This window comes from Halichoerus grypus, chromosome 15 (genome assembly GCF_964656455.1).
Source record: "Halichoerus grypus chromosome 15, mHalGry1.hap1.1, whole genome shotgun sequence".
NCBI classification, from domain to species: Eukaryota; Metazoa; Chordata; class Mammalia; order Carnivora; family Phocidae; genus Halichoerus; species Halichoerus grypus.
The window spans coordinates 33,443,993-33,463,504 of NC_135726.1; positions in this window are offsets into that span (position 1 = coordinate 33,443,993).

Sequence of the window (19,512 nt, forward strand, 5' to 3'; positions counted from 1 at the left end):
GCCTGGTATTTTACATACATAATTGTATCTGATCATCATTATCCTTATCGTAAAAACCAGGAGCTACTATCCCCACTTTACAGATAGGAAAACTGAGACTTAAAAGATTTGAGCAGTTTGGTTGGGTCACCCAGATAGCAGATGGCAGCTTCCGGGCTTGACAGTCGATTTATCTGATTTTAAAGTTTTTGTTCCCTAATCCATCCTAGAGGGAACTGGAACTTCATGCCAGAGGAACCACATGAACCTCAAAGAGATTTCAAAAGACAAGACTTCTATTGCGGACATTGCTGCTATGAACATTGGGGTGCATATGGCCTTTCTTTTCACTACATCTGTGTCTTTGGGGTAAATACCTAGGAGTGCAATTGCTGGGTCATAGGGTAACTCTATATTTAATTTTTTGAGGCACTCCACACTGTTTTCCAAAGTGGCTGTACCAACTTGCATTCCCACCAACAGTGTAAGAGGGTTCCCCTTTCTTCACAACCTCTCCAACATTTGTTGTTTGTTGCCCTGTCAATTTTTGCCATTCTAACTGGTGTAGGGTGGTATCTCAATGTGGTTTTGATTGTGGAACATAAGGAATAGTATGGAGGACATTAGGAGAAGGAAGGGAAAAATGAAGGGGTGGAAATCGGAGGGAGAGATGAACCATGAGAGATTATGGACTCTGAGAAACAAACTGAGGGTTTTAGAGGGGAGGGGGGTGGGGGGATGGGTTAGCCCGGTGATGGGTATTAAGGAGGGCACGTACTGCATGGAGCACTGGATGTTATATGAAAACAATGAATCATGGAACACTACATCAAAAACTAATGATGTAATGTATGGTGACTAACATAACATAATAAAATAAAATTAAAAAAAAAAAAAAAGACAAGACTTTTGCTCCTCTCCGCCCCCCCCCCCAGCTCAACTTCTTTCTGTTGCATCTCAAGGAGATTTCCTCCATAAAAAAATTTTTGCCTCAAGCTAGCCTTTGTTTCCTCGTGAATGAATTCATTCTCCAGCATATTTGCAAGACAGAGGGAAAACCTTGCTTTTAAATAACACACGCTTTAATTTCACCTTGGCCTGGATCAATATCTCCACTTGTTCCAAACAGGCAACTAACTCATCCTGCATTGCAATCTCTACAGCCTGTTATTGCCCCTTCACTGCAGTTCCCTTGGCATTAGGCTTGGCTTATACCCTTGGGCCAGGGCCTGACTATTAGAGAGGCACTCCCACATTCCAACTCCCTGGAACTCCATCATGATAGACAATTCCTTTGTTGTGAGAAGATATTCTAATGAGAACTCTTAAGAATGAACACTTTTGGGGAGAAGGCATGTGCTGCCATCCAGCAGAAATGGGCTGGAGGAATAAGTTGAGCAGGGACAAAAAGGGTTCAGGTTTCTGGAAAAGGAGAATGAGCTGCCATGTGGGGTCACCCAAACAATCTCCAGTCACATAAGGGAAGCATAATACCAAGCACACGTTGGTGTTCTTGTTGCTCTGCCCCCTGTGTGTGGTCTCAGCTGTGACCTCTTTCTCTTGGAGAGCCACTCCTCCTCTGTTCTCAATGCCTGTGGTTTCAGCGGGGTCAACACCAGCACCTTCCCACCCACCAGTGCCAGAACTGACCAGCTGGATTGCTACAACTTCTTCAAGGGTTGGGCACATAACCAATTCAAGTGAATAAGCATCAACCCTGGAATTTCAAAGGAAATCATTGGGAAAGAGGTGCCTTTTCCTTCAGCGTGGCTCAGCTGGTAGGAAGTGGGTGGAGTTGCTGGTGGCCATGTTGGTACCATGTGGGGATAGCTTGCCTGAGAACAAAGCCAGTGACAAGAGAAGCAGAGATGAGGTGGGGAGATGGTCATCCGATTGGCTTGAACACCCAGATCAAGTGGAGCCTCAAATTAGATCCCCTCTTTGACTCTCAGTTGTGTGAGCCATTACTGTGTCTTTTATTCTAAATTGGGTTCTGTTCTTGCAAACCTAGCTAGTCCCCCTCTGAGCTGTGCAGGGTGGACCCCATATTTGCTCCAGCCAGATTGACCTTATTATCCCTTCCTTGACTGTTCCAGACTTGTCTCTTGAGGTTACCTTTATTTAGAAGATCCTCCTCCCCTCCCAGTTTGCCTGGATGACTTCTATTTGATCTCCAAATCTCAGCTCAGACATCATGCCCACCACACCAAGGCAGGCCCTTTTATTACACGCTTCACATACTCTTAAGCTTTCCTTCAGAGCACTTAGCACAGTTTGTAATAATGCATTCATTCTGGTAATTCTCTGATTGTCCACTTGCCAGTTGGTAGCCCCATGAGAAGCAAATATTCTGTCTGTTTTGCTCTGCAGTAGATCCCCAACACCAAGCATAGTGCTTGACACACAGTGTGTACTCAATAAAACTTTGCTGAATAACTATATAAGTGAAATAAGCATTTTATTCCTCTGTGGACACCACATGGTAAGAGGGACACTGACTTTTTGGAGTGGGGCCTGGGGAGACAAGCCAGTGGGTGTCTCATCTCTTAAGTCTCAATAGAAAGAAGTGGGCTGGGCGCCTGGGTGGCTCAGTTGGTTAAGCGACTGCCTTCGGCTCAGGTCATGATCCTGGAGTCCTGGGATCGAGTCCCACATCGGGCTCCCGGCTCGGCGGGGAGCCTGCTTCTCCCTCTGACCCTATCTCCTCTCATGCTGTTTCTCTCTCTCTCTCTCAAATAAATAAATAAATAAAATCTTTAAAAAAAAAAAAAAAAAAAAAAGAAGTGGGCTTAGAAGAAGGGGGTCATGTGAGTGGAGGGAAAAGTCTTGCTTCTCTTTCTCTACAGGATAGGTCAGCAGACAATGGGAGATGGTATCAAGGAGGCAGGTACTGACTCTATATGAGGAAAAACTAGCTAAGAGCCAAGATGGGAATTTTGAAGATAAATTCTATACAATTTTATGTATTTATTAAAGCTTCCATAAAGACAGTTTGACTGGGTCCTATTGGTCTTTTGCTGCATGTACAAATCCTAGAAACACAAACATAGATTTTAGTTTCATGGAACGGTAGGACTAAGGAGGATCATAGAGATATAACTTTTTACTCTTCTCCTCCCTATGGCATGACCCTTCAGCGGTGGTGTTCTGCTGGAACAGTCCCCCACAAGGAGGAACTCCCCACCTTACACCTTTGCCCATAGTACAGGTCTGCCAGTGTGCTTCCATCTCTGTTCTTCCTTTATGCTCCTTGAGCAGAGTGCCTTTTGCATAATGTTTAGACAGTGACTTCAGAGTCTTCCCATTGGTCTCTGCATGGCCAACAAGCCACAGGGTGTCAATATTAGTCTCACAACTAATATTGCTCAGAAATAAGATTTTGGTGAGAGACTCATTGTTGCTAATAAAGATGGACCTGCTGGCAAACTAGCTAATATCTTAGCTTCTACTAGCCTTTTACTACCTCCACACAGATGATTCCAATGAGATAAATTACTTTTCCACCAATATAAACATGACTGCAATCAATACAGTCAGCAAATAACATAATTTTTAGAAGAAAAGAAAATATCAATATTAAACACATTTATATTGACATGAAGCCAGGTTGGTCTGAGGCATGTGTGAGTGCCTGCATGGTCCTCAGGAAAAGGATCTCTGTGCATCTTCCAATGACCCAGCATGGCTGGGGACACACCTCCTCTACCCCAGATGCAGGTTCTGGAGAAAACAGAGTGAAGTCATGCCAAGGAGAGTTAGATTTTTTTACAAAAATGTTCTTCAGGAACTCAGATTTCTTTTTGTTGGAGGTTTGTGTTCTTTTCTTTTTTTATTTTTAAGATTTTATTTATTTATTTGTCAGAGAGAGAGCACAAGCAGGGGGAGTTGCAGGCAGAGGGAGAAACAGGCTCCGCAGGGAGCCCCAAGCAGGACTCAATCCCAAGACCCAAGATCATGATCTGAGCCGAAGGCAGACACTTAACCGACTGAGGCTCCCAGGTGTCCCTGAGTCCCCTGTTCTTTCCTCGGGCGGTGAAGCCTTTTGCTGATTGTTTTGCTTCTCTGGATTTCATTTGCGTCGTCTGCTAAGAGAAAATAATGCCCCCTACCCCCCTTCATTGAAACACCCTTTAAATGATGCCGTAAGGATCTGATGACAAAATTGGAACAGGCTTGGAAATCATAATGCCTTTGACATATACGAGGTGGTCTTTCCACCCTGGTTGTCCCCTTGCCTCCTTCACATTTTTTTTAAAGATTTATTTATTTATTTTAGAGATAGAGTGTGTAAGCGGGGGTGGGGGGTCAGCTAGGGGGGTGAAGGCATAGGGAGAGGGAGAGAGAGAGAGAGAAGCAGACTTCCTGCAGAGCGTGGATCTCATGACCCTGAGATCATGACCTGGGCCGAAATCAAGAGTCAGATGCTTAACCCACTGAGCCACCCAGGCATCCCCTTCACTCTCACTTTATAACATTAATGGGGGTGGAGGGTTTCCCCAACTTAAACTTGTCATCAGCTCCTGGGGAGTAAATTCGGCCAAAGCCAAAGCCCAGAGGGAGAGTAGCTGGAAGAATAATAATAGCAACATCAACAATATTAAATATTTATTGAACACTCATTATGGATTGGCCCTGGGTTAAACATTTTACATCAATTATTTAATTCTCGCAATAGTTATGTTCAGATGGTTTCTAACTTAAAATAGTTCAACTTACAATTTTTCGACTTTACAAAGGTGTGGAAGTGATACGCATTCAGTAAAAACCGTACTTCGAATTTTGACTTTTGATCTTTTCCCTGGGCTAGTGATATGCATACAGCTTTCTTGTGGTGTTGGGCAACTGCAGCTTCCCATCAGCCACACGATCACTGGGGTAAACAACTGACACTCTTACCACCATTCTGTTTTCCACTTTCTGAATGGTATGCAATAAATTACATGAGATATTCAACACGTTATTATAAAATAAGGTTTGTGTGAGATGATTTTGCCCAACTGTAGGCTAACATAGTGTTCTGAGCACGTTTAAGCTAGGCTAGGCTAAGCTGTGATGTTCCGTAGTTTAGGTGGGTTAGGTGTGTTACATGCATGTTTGACTTACAATATTTTCAATTTATGATGGTTTCATCTGGACATAACCCCATTGTAAGTTGAGGGATATCTGTACTATTATAATCTCTATTTTACAGATGAGTAAACACAGGCTGCAGTGAAGATAAAAAAGGGGAGAATGCTCTTTGAGAAAAAGTGGACAGGAGAGGCCTCCCTGAGGAAGTGATGTTTGAGCCAAGAAGTAACCAGACACGAAGGAGCAAATCCTGTGCAAATCTGAGAGAGAATGTTCCAGGTGGAGGGGAGAGCATGTGCAAAGTCTTTGAAGTAGGAACTTGCTCAGTGTGTTTGACAAACAGCAGAGGGCCAGTTTGTCTGCCAAGTTGTAGGCTGGGAGAAGAGTTGTAGGTAGGGGCTAAGTCAGAGAGGTAGGCAGGGTGAGGTTGTTGGGGCCCTTGAGGATGGAGGCAAGAAGTTTGAGTTTTACTCTAGGTGTGACAACTAAATAACACAAAAGACTCCGAGAAACAAACTGAGGGTTTTAGAGGGGAGGGGGGTGGGGGGATGGGTTAGCCCGGTGATGGGTATTAAGGAGGGCACGTACTGCATGGAGCACTGGGTGTTATACACAATGAATCATGGAACACTACATCAAAAACTAATGATGTACTGAATGGTGACTAACAAATCATAAAAAAAAAAAAAAAAGATCCAAAGTGGCTTGTGTGTTGCAAAACTCATTTAATGGATGTTCTGTTATAGTCATTCATTCATTCATTCATTCAACACTCCCCTGACCCTACCCCTGTGCTAGTCCCTGTCCAGAGTGCTTTATTCAAGGAATTTGGATCCAAAACACTTCAAACTGGATTTCCTGGATTCCAGATGGGCTATTAATGGACCAATCCTGTCCTCCAAGGACTCGTGAACTAAGAACTGAGCAGGTGGGAGAAGCCCAGAATAAGGCAATCCCCAGGAACCCCTCCTCCTGATGCCTCCCCAAATTACCAAGACATTAAAGGAAGACCTGCTCCCTAGGTATGGGGAAATTTGTAATGGGCCATTGCAAGATGAGCCATGACTGCTTTACGATGGACTTGGAGCAATTCCAGGGAGAAAGGCTCATCTCTAATCATCTAGAGATTTCCTCTTGGAATTTAATGTAGCCTGGAAGGAAATTACATTAAATACTCTTCTCCAGCACAAAAGGGGAATGCACAACAGTGAATTTACAGACATCATAAGCAGAGACCTGAGGATTTGTACAGCCCCACATTGGTTTGCAAGCCTCAAGTCTGGAAACTCCCTACAAATATATGCAAGGAATAAAGCAAAAAAGACATGTCAGAGAGATAAAGTAATCACATATGATGAGTCCAAGCAGTGTTCAAGCTGGGGAGGATTATCAGATAGCCACCCAAACCTAGAATCTTCTATACTTAAAAAGTAGGGGAGAAAAGTATGTTTTCATTATCCTTGGCTTAAGACTTTGTAAGTTTGCCAATTTAATGGATTTAAATGTTTTTCACTGTTGCTTTGGTTTTAGTTGTCTTGATTATAAATGCAGTTAAGCATTTTTTTTTAAAGGAGGAGGGCTACGTATCTGTAAATAATGACTTTAAGCATTGATTATAGCAACATTAAACAGATTATCTTTTGTTTGTTCTTGTAAGCCTTTGGCATGAAATTTTCTCTTCTTTCTGGACATACATGAGTCGATGTAAGATATGTTATCAAAAGTAATACCAGTTAGCCAAATACATGTGTGGTAAAGTTATTGTTTGTCTCTCAGGTGTTAATTCCTTCAACAAGTAGGTATAGGATACCACCTCTATTAGTAAGGTAGTTAATGCTGGCTCCTGTGACAGAAGCCTCTCCAAACTGAGTGCTGAACATAGTAAGGGGTTATTTCTCACTCATGCAAAGTCATGTGTGGGTCTCCAGGACAGTTATCCTCCAGGTGGCCACAAAGGGATCCAGGCCACTTCTGTCTTGTAGCTATGCCATTAGAACAAGGAGCTTCCCAAGCATGGTGGCAGGGGAAGAGAGGGCAGAAGGATTGTGTGGGATAATTTTTTTTTTTTTTTTTAAAGATTTTATTTATTTGAGAGAGAGAGAATGAGAGAGAGAGAGCACATGAGAGGGGGGAGGGTCAGAGGGAGAGGCAGGCTCCCTGCCGAGCAGGGAGCCCGATGCGGGACTCGATCCAGGGACTCCAGGATCATGACCTGAGCTGAAGGCAGTCGCTTAACCAACTGAGCCACCCAGGCGCCCTGTGTGGGATAATTTTAAGGGTTTACCTTGGAAGTGACTTGCATCATTTTTACCCACATCCTATCAGCCTGAATTCAGGCACACGACCCCACCTAGCTTCAGGGGAGTCTGGAAAGGTAGAGGAGCAGGCATGTGGACTGATGGGAGCACACACAGCCTCTGCCACATGCTTATGCATCAGCCCCTGTGGTTGTTAATGAGAAGGATAAGGAGAAACTGAGACATGGACCTGTGCACGCATCAGCTCACAGTCTCACTGGAAATAAAGGACATACATAGTAGTGCCATAAGGCAGCATATGATTGCTACATAATGAGAATTATTGATCAGGTACTACTACAAATCTCTCCACACTTTAAATGGCAATCTAAAGAAAATAGCAAGACAAAACCGTGGAGACCAGAGAGCATGAGACAACACTTTAGCAGGAGACAGGGACATGTGAAGGGACAAGAGGCAGGAAATAAATCCGAAAATTTAATTTAGGGTCAGATCAGAGGAAAGCTAAGGAATTTCAGAAGTCATTGACTATTTTTGAGAAAGGAAAGAAAAGATTAAGTGAAGGAACCAATTTAATGAGCACCAATTCGACCATAATAAGAAAAGTATGTAATCACTTTGTGCCTTGGTTTCTTTACCTGTAAAGTGGACCTATTGATATTTACTTGTTATGCTTATTGAGAGGATCAAATGAATAATACTTGTGAAGTGCTTATATGTATTTACACTAATACATGTAATAGTGCCTGACATAGTAAGCAGCTCACATTAATAGTAGCTGAAAAATATGTAGTCTTGGTTTGTTAACACCTCTAATGGAGGCAGTCATAACTCAAAGGACAATCTTTATTTTTTTTAATTTTTTTAAAATTTTTTATTGTTATGTTAATCACCATACATTACATCATTAGTTTTAGAAATAGTGTTCCATGATTCATTGTTTGTGCATAACACCCAGTGCTCCATGCAGAACGTGCCCTCTTTAATACCCATCACCAGGCTAACCCATCCTCCCACACCCCTCCCCTCTAGAACCCTCAGTTTGTTTTTCAGAGTCCATCGTCTCTCATGGTTCATCTCCCCCTCTGATTCCCCCTCTTCATTCTTCCCCTCCTGCTATCTTCTTCTTTATTTTTTCTTAACATACATTGCATTATTTGTTTCAGAGGTACAGATCTGAGATTCAACAGTCTTGCACAATTCACAGCGCTTACCAGAGCACATACCCTCCCCAGTGTCCATCACCCAGTCACCCCATCCCTCCCACCCCACCCCCCACTCCAGCAACCCTCAGTTTGTTTCCTGAGATTAAGAATTCCTCATATCAGTGAGGTCATATGACACATGTCTATCTCTGTTTGACTTATTTCGCTCAGCATAATACCCTCCAGTTTCAAAGGACAATTTTGACCAGGCCACTAAAGAGATTGCCCAAATGGGTTGACAACCAGGGTAAAAGGAGCAAAATATCCACGATGGGGAGAGAAATGATTTTCTGGAAGCCCCAATATTTCAGGAAGGCCACATTTCCCTCCATGCATCCTCTTGCTTTAAGAGAAAGAATATATCCAGGCATATTCCAGAGGACACTGGGGAACTGTCCAAGGAGCCTTGGCAAAACCACATGGCAGTTAAGAGAGTTAGTGCTGGCCTTGGATTGTCGAGGGAGAATTCCACCTCTGCCATTTTTGTCTGTTCCTTAGCACCAAGCACATTTCTTAGTACAGAGTAGATATCCAATAAATGCATGGAGAAATTTCCACTTTATTGGGACTGAGATAGAACACACATTTTTTGTGAATAAGTTTAGTGAAACAGTAAGGTTAATTTTTATTAAATCTGCATCATGATGTAAAGAAAACAAGGCAGATCTGTAGTGCCCCAATCTTTGTGTTGCCTGAACATCCACAAGTAAAAAGCCGTGGAAAGATGTGAATTGAAATATTGGGAGGTGGGGAGAAAGAAAACTTAGAGAATGTGGCTATTTTGCAAAGGCTGGTCCAGCAGGGATGAGCAATGTCTCCCTCAGGACAATTCTGAACCTCAGAGGCGCCTTTAGCCAGCCCAATTTAGGGAGCTTTCATGTCTCTTTCTGAGCCAGACTGGACCTTGTTAGTAAGGAGCAAGGAGATGTGAATGAGGCACTTCAACACCCAGGAGGAGCAGGTTTCAATGCCAGCTGAAGCTCCCATGACCAGTGGTGCAAGATCATACTTGGAGTGCTGGGTTACAAGAGGAAGAGCCCCATGACAGGGGAACTCCTTTGCATCCCTATACTCAGAGCAGGTAATTTACAACAAATTGTGGCAGGAGGGTTCAGGTGACAGAGGGAAAAGCAGGTTAAGAACATGGGTAGCCACAATTAGTTAGGCATCTAATCTTGATTTTGGCTCAAATCATGAACTCAGGGTCGTAAGACAGAGCCCCATGTGGGGCTTCACGCTCAGCAGGGAGTCTGCTTGAGATTTTCTCTCTCTCCCTCTCTCTCTGCCCCTCCCTTCCACTCTCTCTCAAATAAATAAACAAATCTTAAAAAAGAAGAAGAAGAAGGAGAAGAAGAGTAGCCAGATAAGCTGGGGTTACATCTGGGGTCTACCACAGACCGCCATGTGACCTTAAGGAAGGTTGTTGATTTTGCTGAGGCTCAACTTTCTCATCTATGAAATTGAGGTATATGCAGTAACTCCCTCTTGGGGCTGGTTGGGAGGACTCTGTGTATTGTTTAGCACTGTGCTGAGTACACCACGTCCGCTCAATAAATGGTGCCTCTTATCCTACCTTCCTACCTGAGAGTCATTACTGCCAGAAACAGAAAAGGGTGCCCATCAGGGCTCAGGGGCTCATGGTTCTTGTGATGAGGGTCAATCCCAAGCAGAATAAGGACTACAATCACACTCTTAGTAAAGACCCTCCATCTCACAGTGCTCTCTAATGTATCTTCACAGAATCTCAGAGAAGCAAGAGCCCCAGTTCTAACATGTGGCCAGATGCCCTGGTTGTAAGCCCTGGCTGTGCCATGGGAGCTTAAGGAAGAAATGAGGCCTCTCTGGGACCCATTTCCCCCCTTCTGTAAAATGGTGCCATTCACAATTATCCCACAAGAACTGAATAAAAGGATACAATGATGCATGCAAAGGTGTTTTGTAAACTGTAGAGCTTGGGATGATATTATCACAGTCCTGTTTGGTAGAGTGGACACACTGCTCTTAGGATTTGTGTTGGACCTGAACTTGGGGGGAAGGCAGAAAATTCTTGTGTTTTTTCCACTTACCATTTGGGGGCTTTTGAAGTCTAGCTGACTTCTCTTGGATAACAACCTCATCGGGGTTCAACAATTCATCCATTCAACACATGTTAATTTGGGGCTTCCAATTTGCCGGGTGTTCTGCATGCTGGGAATACACTGATGAATGTGGCATACAACAAGTATGGATTATTTTCACTGTCCTGTGGGGCCTCCAGGGTCCAAGCAGCCCATGCCATGCTGCTGGAACATGACATCACAGTCTACAAAAGATGAGACAACTCCAGCCCAGAAAGGTTAAATAGCTCAGTGCATTACTTAAGATACCACAGCAAGTTGGTAGATGAGTTGTTCCTGGATTCCAAAGCTTCACAATACTGAAATAAAATGGTGTATTAACAATTTAATGTAATGTGGTAACCTATTGAGAAATTACCCCATGCTTGGTTTTGGCCATTTGAGATTCTTTTGGAAAAAACAAAGGAAAGAAAATTCCAGCTTCCCTCACCACCCCATGATTGACAAGGCTTTGGTCCTGATGGGGAGGAGTGACAAAATCCTGTGAGTCCCTCATTTCCCAGAATGCCATGCAGCTCTTCAAGGGGCAGTAGGCACACAGATGTAGAAATCTTCAAACACTTTAGATCTCTTCTTCCTCTATGGGTGCTTGGTGAGCATCAAATAGAATTATTGCTGATAGAAAAGTCACCTTTTTATTGAGTGCTAGAGAGGACTAACATCCTAGTTGTCAATAACATGAACTTCTGGGGCTTCCAGAGTATCCCTACGAGCCTATTCAAGTCACCCTCCTGCATAAAGCACCCCCTGGACAGCCTAGAACTGGCACATTGTCACTTCTGCCTCATCCAGAATAAAATATGACTGAGCCCAATGTCAAGGTGGAAACATATTCTACACCTGTAGTGGGAGGAACTGGCACCTTCACTCGGTAAAGGGAATGCATACAGGGAAGGATGAATAATTGAAGACAATGATGTAATCTTCCCAAGAAGGAGAGACTAGGGAGGCCTGCCCTGTAAGCAAAACTGTGGGGGCCACAACAGGATTGCAAGGTGGCTGGTCAGACTGGAGAGGAAGGTCCTTGCGTCAAGCATGTGAAGAAAGACTTGGGGAAACTGGTCACTGATGGCAGCCAGATTTACATAGGTCAGATAAATACAATGACTTCCCTTTGCACTTGGAATCAAACCCAAAGGCACTAACTTGGAGCATCTTGTAAGGCTAGCAAGTAAGGCAGTACTAAACAAAACCAAACCCAAAAAACAAACAACAAAAAGAGCCACTGTAATAACAGTATGTCAGAGAGACCCAGGAACCAATGGGAAGAGCCGCAATGGCCAAATCTGGAACAATTTGAGCAACAAAATAAAGTAGTACTGGACTATAATTTATATATATAAGATAAATATCCAGACTGATATAAATACAAGATTAAATAAATAAGTAAAGAGAATAGACAAATCTCCCATGCAGAAAAAACCCAAATCTCTTGTCTAATCTGCATGGCCCCATGTGATGTACCCCTTCCTACCTCTCCAACATCATTCCTTTATCCACAGTATTCTAGCTATACTGCATTTCCTGTGGGCTTGGCACCTGTTATTCCTTTGCGTGGAACATTCTGCCTCCAATTCTTCACAGGGTTGACTGCCTCTTGGCACTTAGGTCAAGTGTCACCTCCACAGAGGAGTCTTCCCTGATCATCCCAACCATTCCGTCTTCCTTTGCCACCTCATTTCCCTCACAGCACTTGGCATTTCAAACATGATCTTGTTAATTTTTATTAACTGTGTTTATTTGTGTTCTCTAGTTTACAAAATAAACCATGGGAACAGTAACCTTGTCTGTGTTCTTTACCACTGCGTCCCTGATGCCAGGCACATAGTAGGTGCCAACTAAGTATTCATGGAATAAATGGGTGAGTAAATGACTGCTTACTGACCTCCATATTCATGAAGCCAGGCACAGTGCCTAGTGTGGAATAAGGATGAATGCTGTTTGTTTTGTGGATGTGTGCATGGATTAACATACAACTAAATGAGGAGATTGATGAATGAGCAAGGAAAATAAGGACTGAGCATGAATAAGAGAGTAAACTATGTCTGTAAGATCTTGGGCTGCCCCCATGTAACACATCAGTAGCGAATGCATTAGTCCAGGCTAATTCTGCAAAGTTGACCTGCAAATTGCATAGAGAGCCACCCTGGCTGGATTTATGGATCATTTGGACCTCAGCTTTTGGAAATGCCTGTTCGGGGTAGAGAAGGAAGGATGCCCATGAACTTCTCCTCTCTGAACATTTAATGAGGCTTTTGGAACAGATCATTTGGAGAGGATGTTCATCTCTATGAGGCCCAAGGTATAAAAATAGATGGATTTACTTATTGAAATGACTCCCTGCCATATTTTCCCTATGTGGCATAATGATTAAAACTCATAAATTACCATTAAGTGTGAAGTGAACAAACATTGAAACTGTGAGTATCTCCTCTGTCCCAGAACTGGGTCTCAGGAGCCCTCAGGAAGGTGTGATGGTCTGCAGCAAGGCACTTTAACTGGACGTCCAGAAGCCACATCAGGAAATAACCTCAAAGGCTTCATGGTCCCCAGACACAGAGCGAATGAGTGCACAGCCTCTGGATCTGCTGCCGGAGGGGAAGGTCCAGGAGGAAGAGGGGCTCAGGACACCTCACCATCAGGTGAAGAATTCTCAGGTTCTGTGGCCACTGTGTGTACAGCGTGTTGACTGTGGAAGGACCACACCCCACACTCCTTGATGCAGCAAATCTGTAGTGCAATCCTGTTTGGCCCAGTGGAAGGCATCTGGCATTTGAGAACCCTGGAGAAAGGAAAAATGCCTTGCTTGTCCCATGTGGTCCCAGTAGGGCTTAGCGTGGTGAGTTCCAAACTAGGTATTGAATCAGCACCTTCTTAAAATTTTTAAAACAAAAATTTCCAGGTCCCAGCCTGGACGACTGAGTCAGGATCTCTCAGGATGGGGCTCAAGGAAGCTGTGTTTTTAAAAACCCCCTGAATACCTTACTTGCCTTCTCCCCATCATCAAAATAGAAATGAACAAAATGAATGGGGCAATTGCGTCCTGGCTGGATAAAGTGTAGAATCGTGATCCCCGAAAGAAGGGAAACATTTGCTGGGAAGATACTGCGTCTGTTTCCCAGCATGTTTGCCCAAGAACACTTTTCTAAATGCAGAAAGAAGGAGACCCAAGCAGACTGTGGTGGTCTGATGGAGCTGGGCAGAGTTTGGAGTCCGGGCTGCTACAGTGGCTGGAATTTGTGGGGTAAGGCGCCGGAGGGGAGATCCGCCAGAAGGGTGTGTGGGCATGTCCCATGGAGCCTTGGGTGTAGCCTGGTTTTTGGAAGCCCAGAGCAGGACTCAGTGAGGCCTAGCAGAGGGCAGCTGCTTAGGGCCTGAGAATAAAATGGAAATGTCAGAGGCTGTGTAGGGCTTGGTGCTCCAGCTCAGCTGGAATGGAGAAGACTTGGTGTACGTCTCGGTGAAGACTATAGAATTGCCACATATTAGGGCAAGACCAAACTCTAGAGCAGGGCTCAACCTCTGCACTCCTGATAACTTTGAACAGGTAATCCTTTGTTGTGAAGGTTGTCCTGTGCATTGTAAGATGTTTAGCTGCTCTACCCACTAGATGCCAATAATACCCACCCCCATTTGTGACAACTCAGAATGCCTCTAGACATTGCAAAATGTCCTCAGGAAGATAAAATCACCCTCAGGTGAGAACCACTGCCCTAGAGTCAGGGCCACATCTCATAACTAATGAAGAAACTGAAATAAACCAGTCTTACACCCGTCCTAACAAAAAATAAAACAAAGCCAAATAGGATCAAGAGGATTCACCAGTAATTTAAATGTCTGCAATAACTCACAGCCCCTAAAGGAAAAGCAACATAATCCAGCCTGTCTATATGGTATCATCTACAATATCCAGCACACAATAAAACATTACTAGGCAAGCAAAGCAGGAACATGTGACCCATAACCAAGAAATTGGTAGTCAAATAGTTAATGACACTGTATTGTATATTAGAGAGTTGCTAAGAGAGTAGATCTTGGATGGGGCGGAGCAAGATGGCGGAGGAGTAGGAGACCTGGATTTCGTCTGGTCCCAGGAATTCAGCTGGATAGGGATCAAACCATTCTGAACACCTACAAACTCAACAGGAGATCGAAGAAAAGAAGAGCAACAGCTCTCTGAACAGAAAAGCGACCACTTTCTGGAAGGTAGGACGTGCGGAGAAGTGAATCCGAGGCGATATTCGGGAGGATAGACGGCGGGGGAGGGGCCTCCGCCTGTCGCTTCTGGCAAGTGATATAGCCGCGGAGCACAAAATCGGAACTTTTAGAAGTCTGCTCCACTGAGGGACGTCACTCCGGTGGCTAAGCGGGGGGTGAAACCCTCGTGGGACAGTGTGGTCTCAGGACCCTCGGGGTCACAGAAAGACCGGGGGTGCCTGAGTGCGGCAGAGCTCCCAGGTATCGGAGCAGGGAAGCCGGCTGCAGAGACGGAGCCCAGGCGCGGGCTCTCAGCTCGGGGCTGCCATAAACCGTGATCCGTGGCACAGTTGGGCCACTGCTCCTCCAGCAGGGACCCAACAAGCGGCAGATCCGGGGAGACTCCCCTTCCTCCACCGGGAGGAGCGGCGCGGGAGCTCACCACAGGGATCTGCTGGGTTTGGAGACTCCACACGGGGTCGGGTGCCAGAGATAGAAACGCTTGGTCACAGGCCGGGTGAGCATGGAGTGCGGCCGGAGACTGGGGAGACGGGAGTGACTGACTGCTTTTCTCTGGGGGCTGAGGAGCGGGGCCCCGAGTTCTCGGCTCCTCTGGGGCGGAGATTGGAAGGCCGCCATTTTCACTCTCGTCCTCCAAAGCTGTATGGAAAGCTTGCAGGGAACAAAAGCTCCCGAGAGCAAACCCGAGCAGATTACTTAGCCCGGACCGGCAAGGGCGGGGCAATTCCGCCTCCGGCAAAGACATTTGGGAACCACGGCCACAGGCCCCTCCCCCAGAAGATCAGCGAGAACAGCCAGCCAAGACCAAGTTTACCGATCAATGAGAACGGCAGAACTCCAGCGCTAGGGGAATACTGCACATAGAATTCATGGCTTTTTTACCATGATTCTTTTGTCTTTCAAAGTTAATTTTTTTTAACTGTCTTTTTTCTTTTCTTTTTTTTTGAATTTTTCTTTTTCCTTTTTTCAACCAACATCTTATCAATCCCTTTTTTAAAAAACATTTTTATTTTTCATTTTTAGAGTCATATTCTATCCCTTCATAGTAGTTACCCATATTTTTGGCATATATATATAAGTTGTTCTCTCTTTAAAATTTTGAGATAGTTTCTTCTAACAGAACAAAATATACCCTAAATCTCTAGTGTATGGTTTTTTTCTACTCTCCTGCCTGATCACATTCTCTCCCTTTTTTTTCCCTTTTTTCTTAATCCTTTCTTTTTTCAAACAACTTCTTATTAATTCCTTTTATAAAATTTTTTATAATTTCCATCTTTACAGTCATATTCCATCCCTTCATCATATCAACCCTTATTTTTGTACATATATAAGTTTTTCTTTCTTTAAAATTTTGGGAGGCACTTTCTTCTAACAGACCAAAATACACCCAAAATCTAGTGTGTGGCACTAATCTATATACCAGCCTGATCATATTTGATCACATTCTGTTTTTTTGTTTGTTTTGTTTTGTTCTGTTTTTCTTTGTTTTTATCTTTTTCTTTTTCTTTTTTTTTTCTTTTTCTTTTTTCTCTCTTTCCCTTTCTTTTCCCACTGCTTCAGGTCTTTTCTGATTTGTTTAGAGTATATTTTCTGGGGATGTTGTTACCCTGCTAGCATTTTGTTCTCTCATTAATCTATTCTCCTCTGCACAAAATGACAAGATGGAAAAAATCACCTCAACAAAAAGAACAAGAGGTAGTACCGACTGCCAGGGACCTACTCAATACGGACATTAGTACGATGTCAGATCTAGAGTTCAGAATCATCACTTTAAACATACTAGCTGGGCTTGAAAAAAGCATGGAAGTTATTAGAGAAACCCTTTCTGGAGAAATAAAAGAACTAAAATCTAACCAAGTAGAAATCAAAAAGGCTATTAATGAGGTGCAATCAAATATTGGGGCGCTAACTGCTAGGATAAATGAGGCAGAAGAAAGAATCAGTGAGATAGAAGACCAAATGATGGAAAATAAAGAAGCTGAGAAAAAGAGAGATAAACAACTACTGGATCACGAGGGCAGATTTCAAAGATAAGCGATACCATAAGACAAAACAACATTAGAATAATTGGGATCCCAGAAGAGGAAGAAAGAGAGAGAGGGGCAGAAGGTATATGGAGCAAATTATAGCAGAAAACTTCCCTAATTTGGGGAAGGAAACAGGCATCAAAATCCAGGAAGCACAGAGAACCCCTCTCAAAATCAATAAAAATAGGTCAACACCCCGACATCTAATAGTAAAACTTACGAGTCTCAGAGACAAAGAGAAAATCCTGAAAGCAGCTCAGGAGAAGAGATATGTAACCTACAATGGTAGAAACATTAGATTGGCAACAGTTCTATCCACAGAGACCTGGCAGGCCAGAAAGGACTGGCAGGATATATTCAGAGCACTAAATGAGAAAAATATGCAGCCAAGAATACTATATCCAGCTAGGCTGTCATTGAAAATAGAAGGAGAGATAAAAAGCTTCCAGGACAAACAAAAACTAAAGGAATTTGCAAACACGAAACCAGCCCTACAAGAAATCTTGAAAGGGGTCCTCTAAGCAAAGAGAGAGCCTAAAAGCAACATAGACCAGAAAGGAACACAGAAAATATACAGTAACAATCACCTTACAGGCAATACAATGGCACTAAATTCCTATCTTTCAATAGTTACCCTGAATGTAAATGGGCTAGATGCCCCAATCAAAAGACACAGGCTATCAGATTGGATTAAAGAACAAGACCCATCGATATGCTGTCTGCAAGAGACTCATTTTAGAACCAAAGAGACCCCCAGATTGAAAGTGAGGGGGTGGAAAACCATTTACCATGCTAATGGACACCAAAAGAAAGCTGGGGTGGCAATCCTTATGTCAGACAAATTAGGTTTTAAATCAAAGACTGTAATAAGAGATGAGGAAGGACACTATATCCTACTTAAAGGGTCTATCCAACAAGAAGATCTAACAATTGTAAATATCTATGCCCCTAACATGGGAGCAGCCAATTATATAAGGCAATTAATAACAAAAAAACACATCGACAACAATACAATAATAGTGGGGGACTTTAACACCCCCCTCACTGAAATGGACAGATCGTCTAAGCAAAAGATCAACAAGGAAATAAAGACTTTAAATGACACACTGGACCAAATGGACTTCACAGACATATTCAGAACATTCCATCCCAAAGCAACGGAATATACATTCTTCTCTAGTGCCCATGGAACATTCTCCAGAATAGATCACATCCTAGGTCATAAATCAGGTCTCAACTGGTACCAAAAGATTGGGATCATTCCCTGCCTATTTTCAGACCACAATGCTTTGAAACTAGAGCTAAATCACAAGAGGAAAGTCGGAAAGAACTCAAATAACATGGAGGCTAAAGAGCATCCTACTGAAGAATGAATGGGTCAACCAGGAAATTAAAGAAGAATTAAAAAAATTCATGGAAACCAATGAAAATGGAAACACAACTATTCAAAATCTTTGGGATGCAGCAAAGGCAGTCCTAAGAGGAAAGTATATAGCAATACAAGCCTTTCTCAAGAAACAAGAAAGGTCTCAAGTACACAATCTAACCCTACACCTAAAGGAGCTGGAGAAAGAAGAGCAAATAAAGCCTAAACCCAGCAGGAGAAGAGAAATAATAAAGATCAGAGCAGAAATCAATGAAATAGAAACTAAAAGAACAGTAGAACAGATCAACGAAACTAGGAGCTGGTTCTTTGAAAGAATTAACAAGAATGATAAACCCCTGGCCAGACTTATCAAAAAGAAAAGAGAAATGACCCAAATCAACAAAATCATGAATGAAAGAGGAGAGATCACAACCAACACCAAAGAAATACAAACAATTATAAGAACATATTATGAGCAACTCTATGCCAGCAAATTAGATAACCTGGAAGAAATGGATGCATTCCTAGAGATGTATCAACTACCAAAACTGAACCAGGAAGAACTAGAAAACCTGAACAGACCTATAACCACTAAGGAAATTGAAGCAGTCATCAAAAATCTCCCAACAAACAAAAGCCCAGGGCCAGATGGCCTCCCAGGGGAATTCTACCAACCATTTAAAGAAGAATGAATACCTATGCTTCTGAAACTGTTCCAAAAAATAGAAATGGAAGGAAAACTTCCAAACTCGTTTTATGAGGCCAGCATTACCTTGATCCCAAAATCAGACAAAGACCCCATCAAAAAGGAGAATTACAGACCAATATCCCTGATGAACATGGATGCAAAAATTCTCACCAAAATACTAGCCAATAGGATCCAACAGTACATTAAAAGGATTATTCACCACGACCAAGTGGGATTTATCCCTGGGCTGCAAGGTTGGTTCAAGATCCGCAAATCAAACAATGTGATACAATACATTAACAAAAGAAAGAACAAGAACCATATGATCCTCTCAATAGATGCAGAAAAAGCATTTGACAAAGTACAGCATCCTTTCTTGATCAAAACTCTTCAGAGTATAGGCATAGAGGGTACATACCTCAATATCATAAAAGCCATCTATGAAAAACCTACAGCGAATATCATTCTCAATGAGGAAAAACTGAGAGCTTTCCCCCTAAGGTCAGGAACACGCCAGGGATGTCCACTATCACCACTGCTATTCAACATAGTATTGGAAGTCCTAGCCACAGCAATCAGACAAC